The 8,470-nt window shown below is 63.9% G+C and overlaps 1 pseudogene; it reads left to right on the top strand.

Annotated features, from left to right (window-relative positions):
• The first annotated feature begins 762 nt into the window (after positions 1–762).
• LOC149131745 (small subunit ribosomal RNA) lies at positions 763–3,507 on the top strand (annotated as a pseudogene).
• Positions 3,508–8,470: the final 4,963 nt, after the last annotated feature.

Here is an 8,470-nt window from a genome sequence, read left to right as displayed (position 1 = left end):
ACCTCGTGTCGCGTCGCCGCCGGCGCGGCGGACGGGCTAGTTGTCGCTTCCCGATCCGCCACAGGCGACGCGACGTCACCGAAAGAGAGCGGTGCTGTGTGTTCGTCCCGCTAGACCGGGACGGATCAACAACCGTGGCTACAACTCCGGGTTTCGCGGCGGTGGTGCCCCCCCCCGCAATCTCCTCGCGCTCGCCCATCCCGGCATCGTCGTTGCTTTGGCTCGTTCGGCGGCTGCCGACAACGCCGTTTTCGTCATCGCACACACGCTTCTCGTTGACCGCAGCCCGTGCTGTCGCAATCGTTTCGGCTCGCTCGCTTCCCCGCTCGTCGTCCTTCTCGCGTGGCGGCGGCGGCGGCGGCAGCAGCAGCCAGAAACCGCCTCGCTTCTTCAACCCGCACCGGCGCCCGTCCTACCGCAGCGGCCCGGTGTGCGGCAGTCGGATCGCAAACCGTTTCTACTCGGCGAACTCTTTTTCTTCCGTCTGGCGCGCTTTTCCGCTGCTACAGCAGAGCGGCGGATTAGGACGCGTAACGTACGTACGAACGAACGGCTACCGCAGCAGCAGCGGCGGCCGCGATTTTTCAGGCTTCTCCTCCTCCTCCTCCTCCTCCTCCTCTTCGCTTTCGTTTGCTCTCCGCGCGGCGGCGGCGGCGATGGCAGCAGCGGGACTTCCGCCTCGACATCCGCCTCGACTTCCGCTCTCAGCCGACCGACGCGACGGTGACGCTACTACAGCGACGACGACGACGACGACGACGATACCTGGTTGATCCTGCCAGTAGTCATATGCTTGTCTCAAAGCTTAAGCCATGCAAGTGTAAGTTCATGCCGTAAACGAATGGTGAAACCGCGAATGGCTCAGGAACCGGACCTAATCCTCGGGACCGTATTCCTCACCGCGAGGAGAGTGGATAACTGTGGCAATTCTAGAGCTAATACATGCAACCGAAGCCGCGATCGCAGGTCGCACCCGGGCGTCGGGCCGAAAAACGGCTTCCGGCAGCAGCAGCGGTCTTCGTCGCCGCAGCGCCTCCGCGTGCTCGGCGTCGTCCCAGCCGCTGCCGGTCGTCGCCGGCGCCCGCTCGGCCGGGTTGGTTCCGGGACTGCTCGCCAGTTCCCGCCGCCGCCGGTCGCGACGATACGGTCGGCCTTCCGCATTGGTCGCGGCGCAAATATTAGACTGAGACCGACGCGTACGGGCCGTCGCAGCAGCCGCCGTCGCCGTGCTTCGCACGCGCGCGGGTCTAGGCGTGCGTCGGCTTCACGCCCCTTCGATTTTGGTGACTCTGGATAACTGTCAGTACGATCGCACGGGCTAGTATCGACTAGCCTTCGCGCGACGGGTCCCCCGCGAGTCCGCCCTATCAACTGTCGACGGCCCGGTAAGTGCCGACCGTGGTGGCAACGGGTAACGGGGAATCAGGGTTCGATTCCGGAGAGGGAGCATGCGAAACGGCTACCACATCCAAGGAAGGCAGCAGGCGCGCAAATTACCCACTCCCGGCACGGGGAGGTAGTGACGAAAAATAACGACGCGGGACTCTGTCGAGGCCCCGCGATCGGAATGAGTACACTTCAAATCCGTTAACGAGGATCGACCGGAGGGCAAGTCTGGTGCCAGCAGCCGCGGTAATTCCAGCTCCGGTAGCGTATATTAAAATTGTTGCGTTTGAAAAGCTCGTAGTCGGAATTCGGGTCTCGAAAACGTGCCCCAGCACGTTCGGGGCGACGGCGCCGTCGCGGGCGTGCCTCGCGCGCGTCCGCTTCGGTCGTCCGTTCGCACTCCCGGCCCTATTCGCCGGTGCGTGCGCGGTCGTGCCGCGGAGCTCTGCGCGCATCGTCGCTGCGACGGTCTCTCCGGTAGCCCATCACCCGCCTCCGTAGCTTCCGCTTCCGTCCTCTCGGTCGGTCGGTCGGTCGGTCGGTCGGTCGGCCTCGCCGCCGTCGTCGCTGCTGCCGCCGCCGCCGCCGTCTCCTCCGTCGCTTGCGGCGGTACGCGGTGTTCGGGGGAAACAAACGGGGGTCGAGCGTCGCCCGGGGCATCGCCGCTCGCACGCGTTTCGGTAGCGCGTCCACCTCCCGGTCGTTTCGGCCCGCACGGTTCCTCCGAGGGTGCTCTTCGCCGAGTGTCCGAGGCGGCCGGTACGTTCACTGTGAAAAAATTAGAGTGCTCAGAGCGAGCCCCGCCGGCTTGCATACGAAAAGCATGGAATGATGGAAAATGGCCTCGTCCGCGCGTCATCCGTCGGTCTCCGTTCACGACGAGGCAATGATCGAAGGGAGCGATCGGGGCCACTCGTATTGCGACGTTAGAGGTGAAATTCTTGGATCGTCGCAAGACGCACTGCAGCGACGGCGTGTGGCAAGCACGTTTTCCTCGATCAAGAGCGAAAGTCGGAGGTTCGAAGACGATCAGATACCGTCGTAGTTCCGACCGTAAACGATGCCGACTGGCGCTCCGCCGGCGTTCGCTTCGATGACCCGGCGGGGAGCCTGCGCGGGAAACCATAGTCGGTTCCGGGGGGAGTATGGTTGCAAAACAGAAACTTAAAGGAATTGACGGAAGGGCACCACCAGGAGTGGAGCCTGCGGCTTAATTTGACTCAACACGGGAAAACTCACCCGGTCCGGACACCGGTAGGATTGACAGATCGATAGCTCTTTCTCGATTCGGTGGGTGGTGGTGCATGGCCGTTCTTAGTTGGTGGAGCGATCCGTCTGGTTGATTCCGATAACGAACGAGACTCCGGCCTGCTAACTAGCGCGTCGATTAGTGCTTTTCCGGTAGCGAGGCGGCGCCGAAGCCATCGTCGGTAGCTCCGCGCGCGGCCCGTGCTTGCCGTTGCCGCCGCTCTCCTTCGCGTCCGGCGCTGCGGCCGCGTCCGGCAACTGCCTTCTTAGCAGCCTTTCGTGCTCCGCTCCTCGCGGGTTGGTGTGCGGGTTGGTCTGGGATGGCGGTTCGCACGCGGCGTGGTTGCGGCGTCGGTTGCGGAGCGGCGGCGGTGACTCGGTCGGCTCGGCCCGCGCGAGCCCGGCGGCGGCACGCCGTCGCGCCCGGGCCAGTCGGTTGGCGAACGCAGCGCTTCTTAGAGGGACGGGCGGCAGAAAGCCGCACGAGGCGGAGCGATAACAGGTCTGTGATGCCCTTAGATGTCCGGGGCCGCACGCGCGCTACACTGGAGGTATCAGCGGGCGCGTCTCCCCCGGCCCGAGAGGGTCGGGAAACCTCTGAACCACCTCCCGTGATAGGGATCGGGGCCTGGAACCAACCCCGTGAACGAGGAATTCCCGGTAGGCGCGGGTCATCAGCCCGCGTCGATCACGTCCCTGCCCTTTGTACACACCGCCCGTCGCTACTACCGATCGAACGGTCCGGTGAGGTCCTCGGATCTGGCCGACGAGTTCTGACCGGTTCTGACCGGTTCTAACCGGTTCGGACCGGTTCTGACCGGTTCGGACCGGTTCTAACCGGTTCTAACCGGTTCTAACCGGTTCGGACCGGTTCTAACCGGTTCGGACCGGTTCTAACCGGTTCTAACCGGACCGACCGGTCTTGACCAGTCCGGACCGACCGGTTCCGACCGGTTCGGACCGGTTCTGACCGGTTCTGACCGGTTCTGACCGGTTCGGACCGGTTCTGACCGGTTCTAACCGGTTCTGACCGGTTCGGACCGGTTCTAACCGGTTCTAACCGGTTCTGACCGGTTCTGACCGGTTCTGACCGGTTCTAACCGGTTCTAACCGGTTCTAACCGGTTCTGACCGGTTCGGACCGGTTCTGACCGGTTCTAACCGGTTCTAACCGGTTCTAACCGGTTCTGACCGGTTCTGACCGGTTCGGACCGACCGGTCTTGACCAGTCCGGACCGACCGGTCTTGACCAGTCCGGACCGACCGGTTTTGACCAGTCCGGACCGGTCTTGACCAGTCCGGACCGACCGGTCTTGACCAGTCCGGACCGGTCTTGACCAGTCCGGACCGGTCTTGACCAGTCCGGACCGACCGGTCTTGACCAGTCCGGACCGACCGGTCCTGACCAGTCCGGACCGACCGGTTCTGACCGGTTCTAACCGGTTCTAACCGGTTCTAACCGGTTCTAACCGGTTCGGACCGGTTCTGACCGGTTCGGACCGGTTCTGAAAGACCGGTCGGTCCGGACTGGTCAAGACCTGTCGGTCCGGACTGGTCAAGACCTGTCGGTCCGGACTGGTCAAGACCGGTCCGGACTGGTCAAGACCGGTCGGTCCGGACTGGTCAAGACCGGTCCGGACTGGTCGGAACCGGTCGGTCCGGACTGGTCAAGACCGGTCGGTCCGGACTGGTCAAGACCGGTCGGTCCGGACTGGTCAAGACCGGTCCGAACTGGTCAAGACCGGTCGGTCCGGACTGGTCAAGACCGGTCCGGACTGGTCAAAACCGGTCGGTCCGGACTGGTCAAGACCGGTCGGTCCGAACCGGTCAGAAGCGGTCAGAACCGGTCAGAACCGGTCAGAACCGGTTAGAACCGGTTAGAACCGGTCAGAACCGGTCAGAACCGGTCCGAACCGGTTAGAACCGGTTAGAACCGGTTAGAACCGGTTAGAACCGGTTAGAACCGGTCTTGACCAGTCCGGACCGACCGGTCTTGACCAGTCCGGACCGACCGGTTTTGACCAGTTCGGACCGGTCTTGACCAGTCCGGACCGACCGGTCTTGACCAGTCCGGACCGACCGGTCTTGACCAGTCCGGACCGACCGGTTCCGACCGGTTCGGACCGGTTCTGACCGGTTCTGACCGGTTCTGACCGGTTCGGACCGGTAATGACCGGTTCGGACCGGTTCTGACCGGTTCTAACCGGTTCTGACCGGTTCTGACCGGTTCTAACCGGTTCTAACCGGTTCTAACCGGTTCTGACCGGTTCTGACCGGTTCGGACCGGTTCTAACCGGTTCTGACCGGTCAGTCCGGACTGGTCAAGACCGGTCGGTCCGGACTGGTCAAGACCGGTCGGTCCGGACTGGTCAAGACCGGTCGGTGCGGACTGGTCAATGCGGAAGGCCGACCGTATCGTCGCGACCGGCGGCGGCGGGAACTGGCGAGCAGTCCCGGAACCAACCCGGCCGAGCGGGCGCCGGCGACGACCGGCAGCGGCTGGGACGACGCCGAGCACGCGGAGGCGCTGCGGCGACGAAGACCGCTGCTGCTGCCGGAAGCCGTTTTTCGGCCCGACGCCCGGGTGCGACCTGCGATCGCGGCTTCGGTTGCATGTATTAGCTCTAGAATTGCCACAGTTATCCACTCTCCTCGCGGTGAGGAATACGGTCCCGAGGATTAGGTCCGGTTCCTGAGCCATTCGCGGTTTCACCATTCGTTTACGGCATGAACTTACACTTGCATGGCTTAAGCTTTGAGACAAGCATATGACTACTGGCAGGATCAACCAGGTATCGTCGTCGTCGTCGTCGTCGTCGCTGTAGTAGCGTCACCGTCGCGTCGGTCGGCTGAGAGCGGAAGTCGAGGCGGATGTCGAGGCGGAAGTCCCGCTGCTGCCATCGCCGCCGCCGCCGCGCGGAGAGCAAACGAAAGCGAAGTGGAGGAGGAGGAGGAGAAGCCTGAAAAATCGCGGCCGCCGCTGCTGCGGTAGCCGTTCGTTCGTACGTACGTTACGCGTCCTAATCCGCCGCTCTGCTGTAGCAGCGGAAAAGCGCGCCAGACGGAAGAAAAAGAGTTCGCCGAGTAGAAACGGTTTGCGATCCGACTGCCGCACACCGGGCCGCTGCGGTAGGACGGGCGCCGGTGCGGGTTGAAGAAGCGAGGCGGTTTCTGGCTGCTGCTGCCGCCGCCGCCGCCGCCACGCGAGAAGGACGACGAGCGGGGAAGCGAGCGAGCCGAAACGATTGCGACAGCACGGGCTGCGGTCAACGAGAAGCGTGTGTGCGATGACGAAAACGGCGTTGTCGGCAGCCGCCGAACGAGCCAAAGCAACGACGATGCCGGGATGGGCGAGCGCGAGGAGATTGCGGGGGGGCACACCGCCGCGAAACCCGGAGTTGAAGCCACGGTTGTTGATCCGTCCCGGTCTAGCGGGACGAACACACAGCACCGCTCTCTTTCGGTGACGTCGCGTCGCCTGTGGCGGATCGGGAAGCGACAACTAGCCCGTCCGCCGCGCCGGCGGCGACGCGACACGAGGTCAGCGGCGTAACCTGACCGGGTCCTCGAAGACGACGTCGACGAGGCCGCGGGTCGGCGAGGAGGAGGAGGATACCGATCGGTCGATGGTGACAGCACGAACAGGCGGGCAGGCGGCTGTCGGCGGGGCGAGCGAGCGAGCGAATCTGACGCGGAGCGGGGCGCGGAACGACGTCGTCAGCGAAGGCGAGGGGCTCGTTACGAGGCGGCGGGCGGGTGGTCGGCGGAAGAATCGTGGACGCGCCGGCCGTGTAGAATCAATCGAGCGGCGGGTTAAGCGGGTCCGACCGTCAGCAGAAAGGAGAGGCGAGGACATCCCTTCCGGTCGGAGTGCTTGGCGTAGGCGAGGAAGAGGAGGAGGAGGAGGATACCGATCGGTCGATGGTGACAGCACGAACAGGCGGGCAGGCGGCTGTCGGCGGGCGAACGAGCGAATCTGACGCGGAACGACGGCGTCAGCGAGGGCGAGGGGCTCGTTACGAGGCGCGGGCGGGTGGTCGGCGGAAGAATCGTGGACGCGCCGGCCGTGTAGAATCAATCGAGTGGCGGGTTAAGCGGGTCCGACCGTCAGCAGAAAGGAGAGGCGAGGACATCCCTTCCGGTCGGAGTGCTTGGCGTAGGCGAGGAAGAGGAGGATACCGATCGGTCGATGGTGACAGCACGAACAGGCGGGCAGGCGGCTGTCGGCGGGCGAATCTGACTCGGCGCGGGGCGCGGAACGACGGCGTCAGCGAGGGCGAGGGGCTCGTTACGAGGCGGCGGGCGGGTGGTCGGCGGAAGAATCGTGGACGCGCCGGCCGTGTAGAATCAATCGAGCAGCGGGTTAAGCGGGTCCGACCGTCAGCAGAAAGGAGAGGCGAGGACATCCCTTCCGGTCGGAGTGCTTGGCGTAGGCGAGGAAGAGGAGGAGGAGGATACCGATCGGTCCGAACCGGTTAGAACCGGTACGAACCGGTCAGAACCGGTCCGAACCGGTCAGAACCGGTCAGAACCGGTTAGAACCGGTTAGAACCGGTTAGAACCGGTTAGAACCGGTTAGAACCGGTTAGAACCGGTTAGAACCGGTCAGAATCGGTCAGAACCGGTTAGAACCGGTTAGAACCGGTTAGAACCGGTTAGAACCGGTTAGAACCGGTCCGAACCGGTTAGAACCGGTTAGAACCGGTCCGAACCGGTTAGAACCGGTTAGAACCGGTTAGAACGGGTCAGAACCGGTCGGTCCGGACTGGTCAAGACCTGTCGGTCCGGACTGGTCAGGACCGGTCGGTCCGGACTGGTCAAGACCGGTCGGTCCGGACTGGTCAAGACCGGTCCGGACTGGTCAAGACCGGTCCGGACGGGTCAAGACCGGTCCGGACTGGTCAAGACCGGTCGGTCCGGACTGGTCAAGACCGGTCCGGACTGGTCAAAACCGGTCGGTCCGGACTGGTCAAGACCGGTCCGGACTGGTCAAAACCGGTCGGTCCGGACTGGTCAAGACCGGTCGGTCCGAACCGGTCCGAACCGGTCAGAACCGGTTAGAACCGGTTAGAACCGGTCAGAACCGGTTAGAACCGGTTAGAACCGGTTAGAACCGGTCAGAACCGGTTAGAACCGGTTAGAACCGGTCCGAACCGGTCAGAACCGGTCCGAACCGGTTAGAACCGGTCCGAACCGGTTAGAACCGGTCAGAACCGGTCAGAACCGGTTAGAACTGGTGAAGACCGGTCGGTCCGGACTGGTCATGACCGGTCGGTCCGGACTGGTCAAGACCGGTCGGTCCGGACTGGTCAAGACCTGTCGGTCCGGACTGGTCAAGACCTGTCGGTCCGGACTGGTCAAGACCGGTCCGGACTGGTCAAGACCGGTCGGTCCGGACTGGTCAAGACCGGTCCGGACTGGTCGGAACCGGTCGGTCCGGACTGGTCAAGACCGGTCGGTCCGGACTGGTCAAGACCGGTCCGAACTGGTCAAGACCGGTCGGTCCGGACTGGTCAAGACCGGTCCGGACTGGTCAAGACCGGTCGGTCCGGACTGGTCAAGACCGGTCCGGACTGGTCAAAACCGGTCGGTCCGGACTGGTCAAGACCGGTCGGTCCGAACCGGTCCGAACCGGTCAGAACCGGTCAGAACCGGTCAGAACCGGTTAGAACCGGTTAGAACCGGTCAGAACCGGTCCGAACCGGTCCGAACCGGTTAGAACCGGTTAGAACCGGTTAGAACCGGTTAGAACCGGTCTTGACCAGTCCGGACCGACCGGTCTTGACCAGTCCGGACCGACCGGTTTTGACCAGTTCGGACCGGTCTTGACCAGTCCG

This window comes from Octopus bimaculoides, chromosome 19 (genome assembly GCF_046866305.1).
Source record: "Octopus bimaculoides isolate indiv1 chromosome 19, ASM4686630v1, whole genome shotgun sequence".
NCBI classification, from domain to species: Eukaryota; Metazoa; Mollusca; class Cephalopoda; order Octopoda; family Octopodidae; genus Octopus; species Octopus bimaculoides.
This window is presented reverse-complemented; position numbering and strand designations above follow the sequence as displayed.